Here is a 14,052-nt window from a genome sequence, read left to right on the forward strand (position 1 = left end):
GCGATCAGTTCTCCCCTCAGCCCCCTCTTCTCTAGACTAACCCCCTCCAGCTCCCTCAGCCGCTCCCCACCAGACTTGCGCTCTAGACCCTTCACCACCTTCGTTGCCCTTCTCTGGACTTGCTCCGGCACCTCAAGGGCTTTCTTGTCACGAGGGGCCCAGGCTCCGGTAGCTGCCCACTTTTCTCTGGCAGTGGCAAACAGCCTGTGCGTGGGAGTACAGACTCCTGTCTCTACGGTTTCCCAAGGCAGAAGCGAGAGGCTGGTTTGGATTTCTCGGGCAGTTGCAGTAGGTGTGCTGGCACTGCTGAGTCGTGTGGTCAAGCCCCGTGGGAGGTTCAGAAGTAACTCCTAAAGGCTGATTTCTGTCCTGCCCAGGCCCAGCAGCACTCACAGCTTTTCCAGTCCAGGAGATGCTGCTTCTTTGATGCCTGGGGTTAAATGGGCTTGCATATGCTTATTCTGGGGTCAAATATATCCAATTTGGCCACTCAGGTGTCATCAGTAACTACCATGATCTGGCTTTCTTGCCTTTTTGCTGCTAGGTGCAGGAGGGGTGATGGCCTCTGTGACAGCACAGGGACATCAATAAAACAGTGAAACAATTGAAGTGGTTGATTGATTTGCTAGGCTGGCAGGCTCTGTGCAGCCATGCAGGGCAGCGGTTACCAGCAGCTTTACAACAGTCTATGAAGGTGACTGCTTGGAATTGCATCTGTTTGTTTCTCCCCAGGCTCCTGAATGCCATCGCCCCTTTGAGGAGCACCAGGACCAGGTTCTCCGATGTGCTGGGCACCTGGTTCTTGTTGAGAGCTGAGTCTCAAAGTGTTTGAAACCCTACTCATGTTGTAGTTGACTCTAAAGCCTTCTTCCTCCTTTCCTCACCCCCATGTGCTGACCAGCTTGCTCCTGGAGGCCGGCAGGTGTGTGTTGGTGCAATGAAGGCCACGAAGGCCCAGGTCCTCTCCTTTCTCCTGCCCAGAGGTTTGGTGCTGGCTCCTGTCAGAAGCAGACGGCTGCTGGCAGAGCGAAGGGCCCTGGAGCAGGGCTGTTCCTGTTGTGCCTTCAGCTCTCGTCCGCAGGTGGGTCTGTCCCACCAAACGTAGATAAGGGCACTGGAAATGTCACGTTGCTTTTGGAGGGAGTGAGAGAAGAGCTGCAAAAGGCTGTGTTTGCCCATGGCTATTTATCTGCCTTTGCAACGATTCTTTTCTAAAATGGCATCAAATTCCCTGCGAGACAGCTGCTGGCGGCAAGGCAAACACGTTCAATGGTGCACCCCCGGGAAGGTGCAGCCCTCTTCTCGCTTCCACGTCGCAGCAGCGATCCTGCAAGGTCTGGTGCTGGCTCCTGTTGGCAGCAGGTGAGGGCTGGAGGTACTGTGCCCACCTGCTGGCAGGGTTCGGCAGAGAATGTCCTTCCTTGCCCTGCCTTTTGCGTTCTGCCTTCACAGCCGACTTCCTCCGGCACTCAAGGGGAGCAGGACTGAGGAGCACTTGGTTGTTGCCTTGGAGCACGCAGCCCTTGTGCGTCCTGGATGAGGAGGAGTAAGCGGACCAGAGCTGGACTCTGCAAGTCAAACGCCCTTCAGGTGGTGGCACAAATTGGGGCAGGAGATGAAGGGGAGCACTGCAAGGTTGCCAAGGTCCCTTAGCGTGTGAAGGGAAGCTCTCCTTTTGCCCACATTTGCTAACTTGGCCACCAGCCTCAGCAGGGTTTGCAGAAGCCACTGGTCCCCAAGCAGGACAGAGGCTCAGGCTGCAGGTGTGTGGCCAGGACAATACAGATCAGACCTTCAGTGATGGCTGGTGCCTGCATCTCAGTGGTGTTCCCATGCTTAGCTGAGCAATTTAGGGCTGGTCTCATCCTGCTGGACCTTTTCTCCTAAGCCACTTTATTAATCTGAAGGTTCTTGTAGGGAATAGCTTGACTGGAATGGCTGCTGTTGCAACCTACAGGAGAGCTGCAAGTCTTTGTTCCCAGTCAGAAGGTGTTGGCAATCATTATTGCCAGTCTTGTCTCTGAGAAAAAGGGTGCCTCTGCTTCAAAGGGGACTGTTGGCCCTGGGGATGCTCCCCTGCCTCTGCCATTTAGTGCTGAAAGCTGGTTCGTTGCCTTGTTAAAACCTCAATCCCAGCGAAGCCCCTCCAGATGTTTACTGAGTGATGACTTCTCGTATGTTATGCACATGCAGCATACAAGAGACCGGCAGGTCAGGGCTATCCGTGTTCAATGATCCGGAGAGGCTCTGAAGGGGAGCAGGGGTTTCAAATCTGGACACCGTCTTCACGAACGATTTCTTTCCTTCTTTCTGTGCCTGTAAGTAGGACACCGTGTGACTTGGTACCACTGCCCCTGCAGAACTAGAGGAGAAACAGCAAGCAGGTGTGGTGGGTGGGAGGCAGGGCGAGGTCCGTGGGAAGCGAGCACAGGTACGTGGGTGTGTTGGGAGGGGGAAGATGGCATTAGAGCCCACTGGGCTGTCTGTTCGGATGGGCAGCAGGGCAGCAGCTTGTGTCGTGGGAGCTGAGCCTGGCGCTCCAGCGAGCAGGGCCTTGAGCAGCCCGGAGCAGTGCCAGGGTCGTGCCATAGCAGGATCTCCAGTTTGGGTGATGCCGCCTCGCTCGTCTGCGGGAACGTGAGCCTGCTCTGGGCCTGGCAGGTGATGGGCAGAGCAGGTACCGTGGCCTCACAAGAGGGGCTTCTGTCCCGTGAGCCTTTTGGGGTGAAGCCCCATCTATGAGTGTTACCTGCACTCAGCTGGCGGGGTTTCTGCCGTGTAGAGCACGCTGAGTTGTTCTAAGGACCGGTTGAGCTCTCCGTCGCTTGCAGGCTCAGAGATGCAATTGCAGCCAAGCTGTGGGACAGCAGAAGGTCCCAGTGACGGTAGCACCGTTACAGAAAGCCTTTCGCAGTGCGGTCAGCAGAGCTGCCACAGCAGGCTGAAGTCTTCCCCTGCACGGGGCAGGGTCAGTGCTTTTCCTAGGGATAGGCACCATTTTCTGTGCCTGCTCTTTCTGCCTTGCTGCTGCCAGTACATGACTGGTTTAAATCGCAGGTTTGGACTTCACAGCTGCCTGCCATGAGCTGGATGAGAGGGCTCCCTGCAGGTGGCTCAGGCAGCAAAGGGAGGGAACCTTCGCCTGTCTGCAGAGGGCACGTCTGCCCGGCACCCCGGAGCCACCGCGCTCCTGCCGTGGCCACTGCTGCTGGTGTGTCCTTGCCCACATGAGGGTGAGCTGGGGCCACAGAGGCCAGCTGAGCCACTCCGGGATGTCTGCCAGGGTCACAGAGGTTAAGAGGTCATGCCGATCAGTTTGTCGTCGTCATTTTGGGAAGAGGCCGGGGAAGGGCGAAGCATGAGGCCAAAGCCATGCCCGCTGTTGTTTTGGACACAGGGATGGCACCGGGGTCGTGCCAGATGTCAGCTGCCGAGCTGGAGAGGTTGACTTTGACCTCCGCCTTGCCGATGTGAAGGCTGCTGTGCTCACGTGTGTGTTTAGTCTCTGGTGCTTGCAGAAAGGTCAAGGAGAAAAGGACAGAAAAGCTGCGAGGCATTGTGTGAGTTGTGCTTTGATAACAACTCTTTTTCCAATTAAATTAACTGACTTTAGGCTGGCTTTGATGCACAGTTAATAGAAACCAGTCACTAGTCCACCAAGTCAAATCGTGTTTCACTGGCACTTATTTGTGCCTTTTAACAATTGCAAAGGTTTCATTTTACTTGATTTCATGTCCTATCTGTTGCCGGACCTTTGGGGGAATAGAGCACGCGTTGATTTTAATGAAGCCCTTTCTTTTCAGCTGTCCTGGGCTCAGATGCTCTTTGGCAGCGATAAGAGCTCAAGGTTTCTCCTGACAGCAAGAAAATAGCCGCGGGCCCTGGGGCACGGAGCTGAAGGGAGCCCTGCTCTGCTGGTGAGCTGCCGGAGACTGGCCTTGGTCCTCAGCGACTGGAGTCCGGGGAGGAGCAGGGCTAGGAAACGCCTTTCCCAGCCTGGTGCCTGCTTCTTGTGCGAAGGCTGTAGACCGTTTTAATGGAAATGATGATGGTTTGGTCCCAAGGTGCGTTAAGACTCTTTGCTGCTGCCTGTGACTGGCAGAAGAGTCAGTGCTGAATTGCCAGCGGGGGATTTGGACAGGGCGTAAGGGCTGGGGCGAGGGGGGGCTCGGCTGCGCAGGGGAGTAAGGCTGCATGTGGCAGGCAGGTGAAGCTGGGCAGGGAAATGTGCTCCCGGCAAAGAGGATTAAAAAAATCTACCTGTCCCAAGCTAAGCCTGTGCGGGAACAGCTGTGTTCAGGTCTCTGTCCTCCCACTGCATCTCATCCTTGCAGGTGAGATCAGTCGCTGACTTTCAAACCTCTGCCATGGCCGGAGGCCCTGCAGGGGTCAAGGCAAACGGTAGCTCAGCCACCTTCCTAACGAGGCTGGTGGGGAATTAGCTGCCCTGTACCGGTGGGATGGTGGTGATGCAGGAGATGCGCTGGGTTTTAGGGCCGGCAAGGTGTTCCTGTGGGTGGGAAGTGTCATACAGCAGCGCAGGGCACGGACGCTGATGTGTCACTTGTGGCCGATGATACGCTGCGGAGCATCGCTGCGAAGTGGCAAATACAGCACCTGTGATCAGCTCAGCCGCAGCCAGTTCTCTTCCAGAGAAAACTAGCTGCAACAGCTTTTACTTTGAAGTGTGGGACAACAAAACCAGAGGTGGTTGGTTTGCTTTTTTCCCCGAGTTGCTCTTGCTGCCAAGACACGAGTCCCAAGCTTATTTCCAGCTGTGCCAGACTTGTGTAAAATACAGCCTGAGACAGGCTCAAGCTATACGGAGGAGACACCTAAAAGACAGGGACGACACATGCCTGGCCTTGCTGGCTTCAGAAGCGCTTCCCTGCGAGTCCCGCATGCAGAATGGGGAGTTGTAGTTGTATTCTTTTTCTCCTTTTCTCAGGCAAAAAAGAAGAACCTGTTCTCTCGACATTGTAGTGGAAGCAGGGTGTAATGGCGAGGTTTCTCTGCTGGCTCTTAGCGGCGTGTTCCTTAGAAGAGGATTCCCGAGTTTCCAGGAATGGGCCCAACCCAGGGTGTTAACCGGTGGGTTGTAGTGTCGAGCTCTGTGCTGGGGGACCAGCGAGCCCGGCCCCGTCACTGTTGAGCAGGAGGCCAGCAGCAAGTGGTGGGGGTTGGCAGGACACCCCCGGTTGGGTGGTGCTGGTTTGGGTTGGGGCAGTGACTGGGCTGTGAGGGGTGTCCCGGGCTGGCCGGCCACCTGGAACCTCTGCCCTTGGCCCTCAGCAAAGGGGTTCACGTTATGGCTCTTCTTGGCAGGGGGAAGCCTGGCTGCAGGGCGTTCCTCCTCACTTGCATCTGTTGGTTGTCGCATATACCCACAGAAAAGGCTGAATCACCTGCGAGGTAAACATTGTGTCCTTTTAAGCATATTTTTTTTCAAATGCTAAAAAATTTCAGTGGTTTATTTTTGCAGTGCTAGACCATGTATAATAAATACAGTGATTTTTGCCAGGGACACGAGGAGATGATTGCAGCGTGTTGAAGTTGATCAGGAGGGAGAGAGAGGTTGCCATGCAGTCAGGACCTCTCTGTGCAACGGTGGGAAATGCCCCAGCAGTCAGCCCGGGACTCCTACAACATAAATGGCATCAGCCTGTGCCCGCCAGCTCGGGCTTCCCAAGGTGCTGCGCAGCGCTGGTGTCAGCCTGGGTTGGAGGTGGTCACCCCGTGCGAGGCCGTCGTCTGGTTTGTCAGCCTGCAGATGGCCTTGGGAAGAGCTCCACAGAAACTGCGTGGGGAGGAGTTCTGAAAAGGGAAGGCTGGGTTGGGGCTGGAAGAGTGTGAGTGTGTATGTACACACGTCCATGCTCACGATCAAAAAGAAAAAAAAAGAAAAAAAAAAGGTGTGCCATTTGCGGTCATTGTAGCGGTTGATGGAAGCCAAAGCTGCTGAGCTTCAAAGCTTAGCTGCTGGAGCATCAGAATTTATAAAATTATGCTTAATCAAGTCATTTACACAGTAGGATTAAACTGAAAGCCCTGGGATGCGCTGCCAAAAGGCGCTCAGGGTTGATTGTTTAAGTGACAAATCCTTTGCTTGCAGGGGTGTCCTGGCCTGGACACTTGCGCTGCGCTGAAGGAGAAGGACGCTGAAGGGAGGCCCGGCAGGGCACGGTGGGAGAGGTCTCTTCCGTGGCCGGTAAGGGGACACTCAAACAGACCTTGTCCGTGCTGCCACCGCAGACCAAGGCAGGAGAACAGGTGGGCTGCAGTGCTCCTGGAGCACCCGAACCAGCCCCTTCGCCCCTTGTTTTGCCCACAAGTGAGATGCCGCCATCCTGTGAAGCTGGCAGGCACGGCTGGTGCAGGATTCCTGGAGTAGGGCAGCCTTGGTGCCTACCATGGCTACCACTTGGGAATTAATTTCCTGGCATGCATCCTGCACACCCAACCCACAGCTACCACCGCATCAGCCATTTTCGTCCGTCAGATCAGCCAGGTCTTTTAGCTCGGACGTGTTGCTCCTGTGCAGTGCGGGGCCTGGAGCAGGACCCTGCCTCTGTGCCCACCACTGACTCCTTGCCCCCCTGCTCTGATCCTGGGCAGCCAACTCAGAGGGAAAAAGGAGGCTGTCAGCCACCCCCTCTCTGCTCCCACTGACCTTCCCTGCTCCTGGTGTTACTTTTGAAAGGAGTTGCAGGCAGGCTGGTGTCCAGGTAGGTTCATCGCCATCCGCATCCACGTGTTCTTGGCTGGTGGAGCTCGGGGCAGCCTTGTCCCAGGGACCAACCCTGCAGACAGCAACCATGGGCGTGCGCAACGAGAGCAGGAGGTGACACAAGAAAGGGAGCCAGGAGGTATGTTTTAAATACTTTTATTTCTTAATTTACATAAAGGTATATATTTGGCTTATTTATCTTTTTTTTTTAATACTCTGAGATTCACGATCAATTGCTCTTAAAAAATAAAATAGTCATTTGTTTCTGAAAGAAATCAGAAAACTATTTTATACTCCTCCCTTGTATAACAAGAAAATATACTAATACTCCCGTACATCACGTAGTAAAAGTGACTGTAAGTGCTGGTTTACCAAACAATAAAGCAAATGGAGCAGAAAACAGACAATTAGGACGGAGGGTGCAGAGAGGAACAGCCATTCACTTACAGGGTTTACGCACCCTGAGGGTCTCCCTTAGTTACTCTATAAAGGGAGAGGCTCTTGGGGTCACCCAGACTCTGGCTCCGTGAGCGATGGCAGCAGGAGGCATCGTAGGGACTTGGGTTGGCAGCTGGCTGCTTTTTGGGTAATTTTCTTGCCCCTCTGTGCAGTTCCCCTTACCCCTGTTTCTCACATGGTGTACAAGCCACCTAATTGCTTCTGTGGTGGGTGCATCGGTGCAACTGCAGTATTAGCTGTGGAGGGAGTTAATGCTTGCTTAAAGAAAGAAAAAAAAAAAAGCCATTTGTGCAGCGGAGTAGAAGAAAGCCCTCATGGTTGCCTGAGGGCCATCCTGGACCTTCCCTGGTGCACTCTGGACCCCCCTGCATGGACCCTGATGAGTGCAGCAAGGCTGCATCTAACATGGTAGGTCCCATGGAGTGCGGGGAGATGGGAAGGAGCCTGCGCCTTGCGGCAAACCATCGGAGATGGTCAACCCTCGGGCAGAGGTGGTGAGCAGGAGCAGAGCACTGAGGAAGGACCAGTCGCAGCCCTGAGGAACAGGGTGAGGCAGCGGGTACCGGGGGCGAGACACGGCAGCACCACCGATAACCTGGAGAGCTCTCCCCTCGCTTGGCTCCCTGTCCTGCGGAGATGTGCCTGTGCTGGGATGAGAGGGCGGGCGTAGTGCTCACTGCCTTTTGGTAGCCTTTTCCCCTATGTTTTCACATGCATTCACGGGCTCCTCTTGGTGTACTCGTAATTTTCAGACATTCACACGAAGTGATTTTGTGTGCAAGAGATCAGTGGCTTTAAAGGTATTTCTGTTGTTCCTGGGACTGTTTAATTTTGTGTTGAAGGTTAGAACCACAAACATAATCTTGAGATATATATATATAACTACTTATTTAAGTGACAGGCTGGAACCTTGCTCCATTCGGTGGGATGGATGCTAAAATATGTGGATTCTTTGTTAAAAATTAATTCTCTTTTCCCGTTAACAGCCTTTCTTTATAAAACCAGAAATACTAATTTTAATGAGAGTTCTTCCTCAGCTGGGATAGAAGTAGTATGCGTTCAGTCTAGACTTCTGTTCTCATTCCAGAAACACTTCCTATGCGTATACCAAAAATTATTCCACTGTTCCTATGCTGCTCCACAAGGTCAACAACCAAACGGCCCTGCCAGCTTCCAAGCCTGGTTCCATCTATACCTACGGAAAATGGAGTCGCAGGGGAAACCAGCACAATTTTGCTTGCTAACTCTATAGTTCAGCACCAGTACACTACAATACTGTAAGTCTCTTTTTTTTTTTTAATAGCGAGGAGCTTCTGACCTCTATCAGAGTACAGAACCACAGCATCGCTTGTTTATACAGCGTCTCAGCAGCGAGTATCTCGGCTTTGCACATAAAGAATCTGAGGCTAGGCAGTGACTTTCCCCAAGTCCCATGCTGGCAGAAACGGGCCGATGTCCTGGGACAGGGAGCAGTATGTTAGACTCCAAGGAAGAGGCTTATATGGCAACACAGGTCCAGTTTCTGTTCAGTAATGTTTCATGTCCAGATCTGATATACCTCTTACTGCCTTAATCTACGGACCCTTGATCTAAGTGAGCTGCTTTCCCTCTAACAGACCAAGTAGCTTTAGAGAAGCACTGACTGAACCATTTTCACAGCTAAACCAAGAAACACTCAACAAGGAGTGCAGCCTTTCAGCTTCTGGCCAACTGAGTATGGGTCATAAACACGTAAAGGAGTGGCAGCATCCGCAGGAGGTGGAAAGGCTGAATTTCTGTTCTGTTCATCTCCTCCGAGCGTTCATAGCTGCTGCTTTGGCTTCCCTCTCTTAGCCTGGCGCATCCGGGGATCCCTTGGTGTGGAACTGCTGCAGGTAGGACTCACTTCTCACTCCCTTGCTTGCTCTCTTCCCTCTTTCCTTGTTAAAAAGAAAGCCACAGCAATTTCCTTCATGTGCACAGGAGAGAAAGCTGGCCTCCTGTAACCGCGCTGTGCTTCTCGAACGAGGATTGGGGCTTGTGAGGAACAGGGAGAGTTAGTGAAATTACAGAGCACTTAAGTTCCCTTTTCACTGTTGACTCCTGAGAATTAAGTTTAAGGACAATTCCTAATCTCTGAACTTTAGCAGAATCATTTTGTTGACAGTAAATGCTACAACAGAGAGAGCCTATCAGAAATGCAATTTAGGAAGAAATGTGGCTAATCTTCTTTGGTCTCTGAGATGAAATGACTGATTGTTGGGTTGCTTTTTTGTTTCTTTTTAAACAGCTTAACAAGGAATTTCTTAATGGGAATCAGAAATTCATGTGCCTTTAAAGCCAAGTGTTTGGCTCCTAGACTACAGAGGCCGTATTTCCCCTACGAATGTAAATAGTGGCACGAGGTGGGAAATGAAGCATTGTTTTGGATTTGCTTTGCTTTGTTATTTCTAGCACCCGCTTGCTGTTCTCCAGAGGATGCCCAGGCACTCGAGGAAACTTTCTGGCTCTAGCCAACTCTTAGAGCTACTGTTAAGGTATTTTAGGTGACAGAGCAACCTTTGCAGAAGAGCTTGATGAGGAGGAAGGGCTCACATTGTTACAGGAATCAGTCACCCTCAGAACCCATCTGCCTGGGCAGAGACCGGCCATGCAGTGAGTATGAACCAGTTTGCTGGTACGTGGAATTACCGACCATCTCTCTGACAATGCTGTACTATAGGTCCTAGCACATCCTGGAAGCGAACAGGAGATAAACCCCAGATTTACTAACGGTACCTTCCTGTGTCTCTGAACAAACGTACACCACGAGCACGACAGCCCGCTTCCAGACTTAATTCGCATCCAGTCCTGGTTTGACATTTCCTTTTGCTGATTTAGTCCTACCTGTAGCCACTTGTTAAACATGAGGTGCATTCGCCTACTCGAGATGTGTGCTGAACTGGAGGGGAGTATCTAAACTGTGGGAGACAGAAAAAAGGGAGCGGGGCGTTCACTGAACCAATGCCCTTTCTCTGGAAGCCTGCCTCTTTCTCCAGGGCCCACGCTCGCCTGCCTTCCTCACACTGTTGCAGCATGAAGCTGACAGCATAAATTTGGCTTGTGGAGGCCAAGTGCAGGAGCCAACGCTCTAGTGAAATGGCACTCTGACTGCTTTACGGACACATGCTTCTGCATTGGAGACTCACACAGTTCAGACGCTGGCCTTGTATATTAAAGATCTCAAAGCATCTTCATAAAGATAAAAGTGACCCCCCCAGTCAGAGTCGTCTGGGACTGTGCAGGGGGTCGGGCACGCATTAAACCTAAGCATTGCTCCAAAGGAAAAGGCTACGGTGGAGCATCAGTCACGTGTTTTGGAAATACTGACAGAGGGAGAATTAGCATTGACGATACATGTGATATGATATGCATGTAAACAAAGCATGATGTCACTGGCACAGCAGTATTGCACTACCAGGCCCTAGGTAAAGCAATTCAGCCAGATGGATTTTGGTATTTTAAAAACCTGTGAACCTCCTAGGTGAGGCTGAATTTAGCATATGAGCAAACTCTAGAGCCCCTAGGTATTTCTGTCTGGAGTTCTTCTGGGCCCTTCTGTAACAACCACCAGCATACCCAGTGCAGTGAAACTCTCTCCTCTGTCCCATTGCTCAGCCTCAGTGACAGGGAAGTCATCCCCTGGAAGTCTTCCTACGGTGCCCTTGCAGGGCCTGATACCAGGGCACTGAGATAGGGAGAGTTGTGGACGTTATTCATGTCTGGTACGGTTGCACAGGCAGCTCCAGATTTTAAATGTTTAAATAAAAACTGTTTATCTAAATATATATATATATATCTATCTGTCATCTAATGTCTTCAGCAGAGATAAAGCATCTTATGACATATTTAAATAAAAAATAATAATCTGAATTGAGCCTTCAGTGTTAAAGAAAAGGTGATGTACAGAATAGGTCCCCAACTAGTGCAGTCTCTGGGTGTGGGAGTGCTGACAGAACAGCAGCATTCAACAGGACGTAAGTTGCCCTATAAACGATGCAGACTTCGTTGGCTACAACTAAAACCATATACACAATCTACAGTCACTCACTTGGGTAGCACATTTTGGGCCCAGTGGACAGTTGCTTTCGATGCTCAGAGGAACCTGTGAATGTCCTAACGCTCAAGAAGTTCTTGTGTTCCAGGCTGCCCTGCTCATCTCCTGGTGCCTGACCCCGCAGGCTGGAGTGGTGCGATTGGTTTGGTGCTGGATAACCCTTCCAGGGCGGTGTGGAGCTTGTAGGATCCACCGGTTTCCAGTACGGAAGGGCTTCGAGCTTGGTGTGGTGGTGGCGGGAGCAGGAGTCCACGTGTCATTTCCTTCACTGGCAACTGCAAACAGGGAAGAGGAGGTGGTGGTTAATGGGGTAGTCACAGGAATGGACTGGTAACGGTGAACACATGCACCCCAGCTTTGTGGCAGAGGCCAACTAAGAGACTCCTTCCCTCCATGCGAGTTGGAGGCTAGCAAAGCTTGACCGGTGTGGAGACAGCACTTTGGGATCTACCATAGGGCTTTTGGAATGGGAAACACAAATACACTGTGGGACAGGCACAATCTGCTCACGGAGGTGAATCAGGAGCAGGTTTAGTCTCCTGTCCATAGTACTTAAGGGCATCGACCACCTCTTGTTTACGTCAGTTGTGTAGGTACAACCGTTTGTGATGTGGGTTGAAACAGCTCAGCAGGGCTTGTTTTTTAACCCCATCAGTTTACTAAAGAAAACAGGGACTGCCTCTTGAAAATGATGATTTAAGGCAAAAGTGCTGTGCCGTGGAGAGCCCCGCTGAGGCGGGCAGTCCAGCGCGCACCTCCCCAGCAGAGGAGCTGGGCTGTCGGTCGGCTGCTGCCAAGGTAGAGCAGGCAGTGGCTGTGGTGGTACACGCTTGCTGTAAGGACCAACATCAGCACCTCTATTGACTGGGGAGGTACCGCTTGGGCAGGCTGTGACGTATCTCAGCGGCCAGCAGCTTTCCCAGATTAAGTGGAAAGGATAACCTGTCCTCGCGCCGCAGGATTTCCTGCGGGAGGTTCTGTGCTCCGCGTTATGCAGGAAATTGCCCCTGACCTTACAAATCACTGACTGCTGGGGTACGGAAAGATTCCCTATAACCATGGCCTGGGTTCTCTCAACCTGTATAAAACTGGACCGAAAGAGAAGAAAGTACAGTGAAAAACCCAGGTGTGCACAGGACCCAAGTGTTCAGTGCTTTATAAGGCAAGTCTCAGCAACCCTGCCTAGATTTTTTTGAGGCTTTTTTAAAAGACAAACAAACAAAAACTTTGTCTGAAAACTACTGATAAATAATACTGTGTGAGTACACATCGAGCCCAGACTGCAAGGTACAGGCAGGCCTACAGAAGAATATACTTCCTTAGCCTACACCAGAATATACTCCCCGCTGTGGAAATAACACATCTGCTGTACTAGAGATTGTATTAAATCTTTTCCCCCAAAAGGCCATTCTTACGTGTGTTATTGAATTCTGATTTTACGATTACTCTTTCAATGCTTTTAATTTATGGGAAAGAAATCTCCTCTTCGAAAACTTGCTTTAATTAATTTTGGCTACAGTAAAATGCTGGGAAGTGTTTATCAATCATTGCAGCTCTGAGCTGCAGTGCTGTGACTGTTGGTGAGTGATAAGAATAGCATGAACACAAGGGAGAAGAAAGGGCAGCGGGACCGGGACCGACTCTCTGGCTCGCTGCTGAGCCCTCGGCTCTGTCACCCTGGATCGAGGCTTGCAGTGGGGACAGTCCTAGCAACAACGTGCAAGTTCATGCGCTGCCGGAAAACATTTTTCTGCAGAAAATCTGGAATATGCTAGGAATGGTCATTTGATAGCAAGCCGATGCTGGACCAAGAGCAATGCAGCGGCAGGTTTTCTGAACGCCAGGTATGTTCTGAGTTCTGGCCTTGGACCATCACACCTGCTGCTGGCCAAGTCAATGGGGGTTGCATGGTCTTGTCTGCTCAAAGAAGGGAGCACCAGGTTTCTGGAAGCAACTCAGTACAACAAAGGACACTTGAGTCGACCCCTGGTTTCCCTGTTCTTGATTTGCCCCTGTTTGGGTTGAGGGTGGCAGAGGTGCAGGCCCTGGCCACCTGAGGTTAACTGCTTTCCCATTTATAAGGAAAGAAAGGGGTTGACAGGGGTTTTGGGGCGGATGGGTAGCTTGAAACCAATTGCTGGTTTGGGTCACTCACCGTCTCAGACTTTCACAGAGGCTGGTGGCATCACAAGTTGATTCACCCTGGTGAAGGAAAAACAAAAGTGACACGTGAGAGCTGCAATTAGGAAAGAAGCGGGCTCCTAAAAATGTACCAGCTTATTAAATCCAGGTTCCTGTTGCTTGACAGTTTCTAAAGAGAGAGGACATTAATAACTGTCCTGCACAATGCTGTAAAGCTGAAACCCTTTCACACGGTGATGTTTGACAGCAGTTCTGACAACTGCTGGAACATGCCAAGTCACGTTGCTGACACAATTGACAAGGATTTGGGAAGGTCCCAAAGGCATTCAGACGGAGCAATTGTTTCCCTAAGCCAGTAACAAGACTGTTTATACAGCGGCTGTTGAATGGTGTCCTTCAGACTGACAGCATAAATGTAAACAGTCGCCACCGATAAAAATTAAATTAAGGAAAAAAAAAAAGAGCTATCTTTCCATTTTCAGCTCCTGAAGACCTGCTGCTGTTCCAGCCAACTGCTCCCAGGGGATGGATGGAGCTCAGCGGGCCCTGCAGTGTCACCAGGCAGAAGCTCCGGGCAACGTGCTGTCCTGCACTGCCTGCTACCGAGGGCAGCGAGGGAACGGCTCCCGTTCGCTCCGGGGGGGAGCCC

This window comes from Cariama cristata, unplaced genomic scaffold (genome assembly GCF_000690535.1).
Source record: "Cariama cristata isolate BGI_N322 unplaced genomic scaffold, ASM69053v1 scaffold170, whole genome shotgun sequence".
Taxonomy (NCBI): domain Eukaryota; kingdom Metazoa; phylum Chordata; class Aves; order Cariamiformes; family Cariamidae; genus Cariama; species Cariama cristata.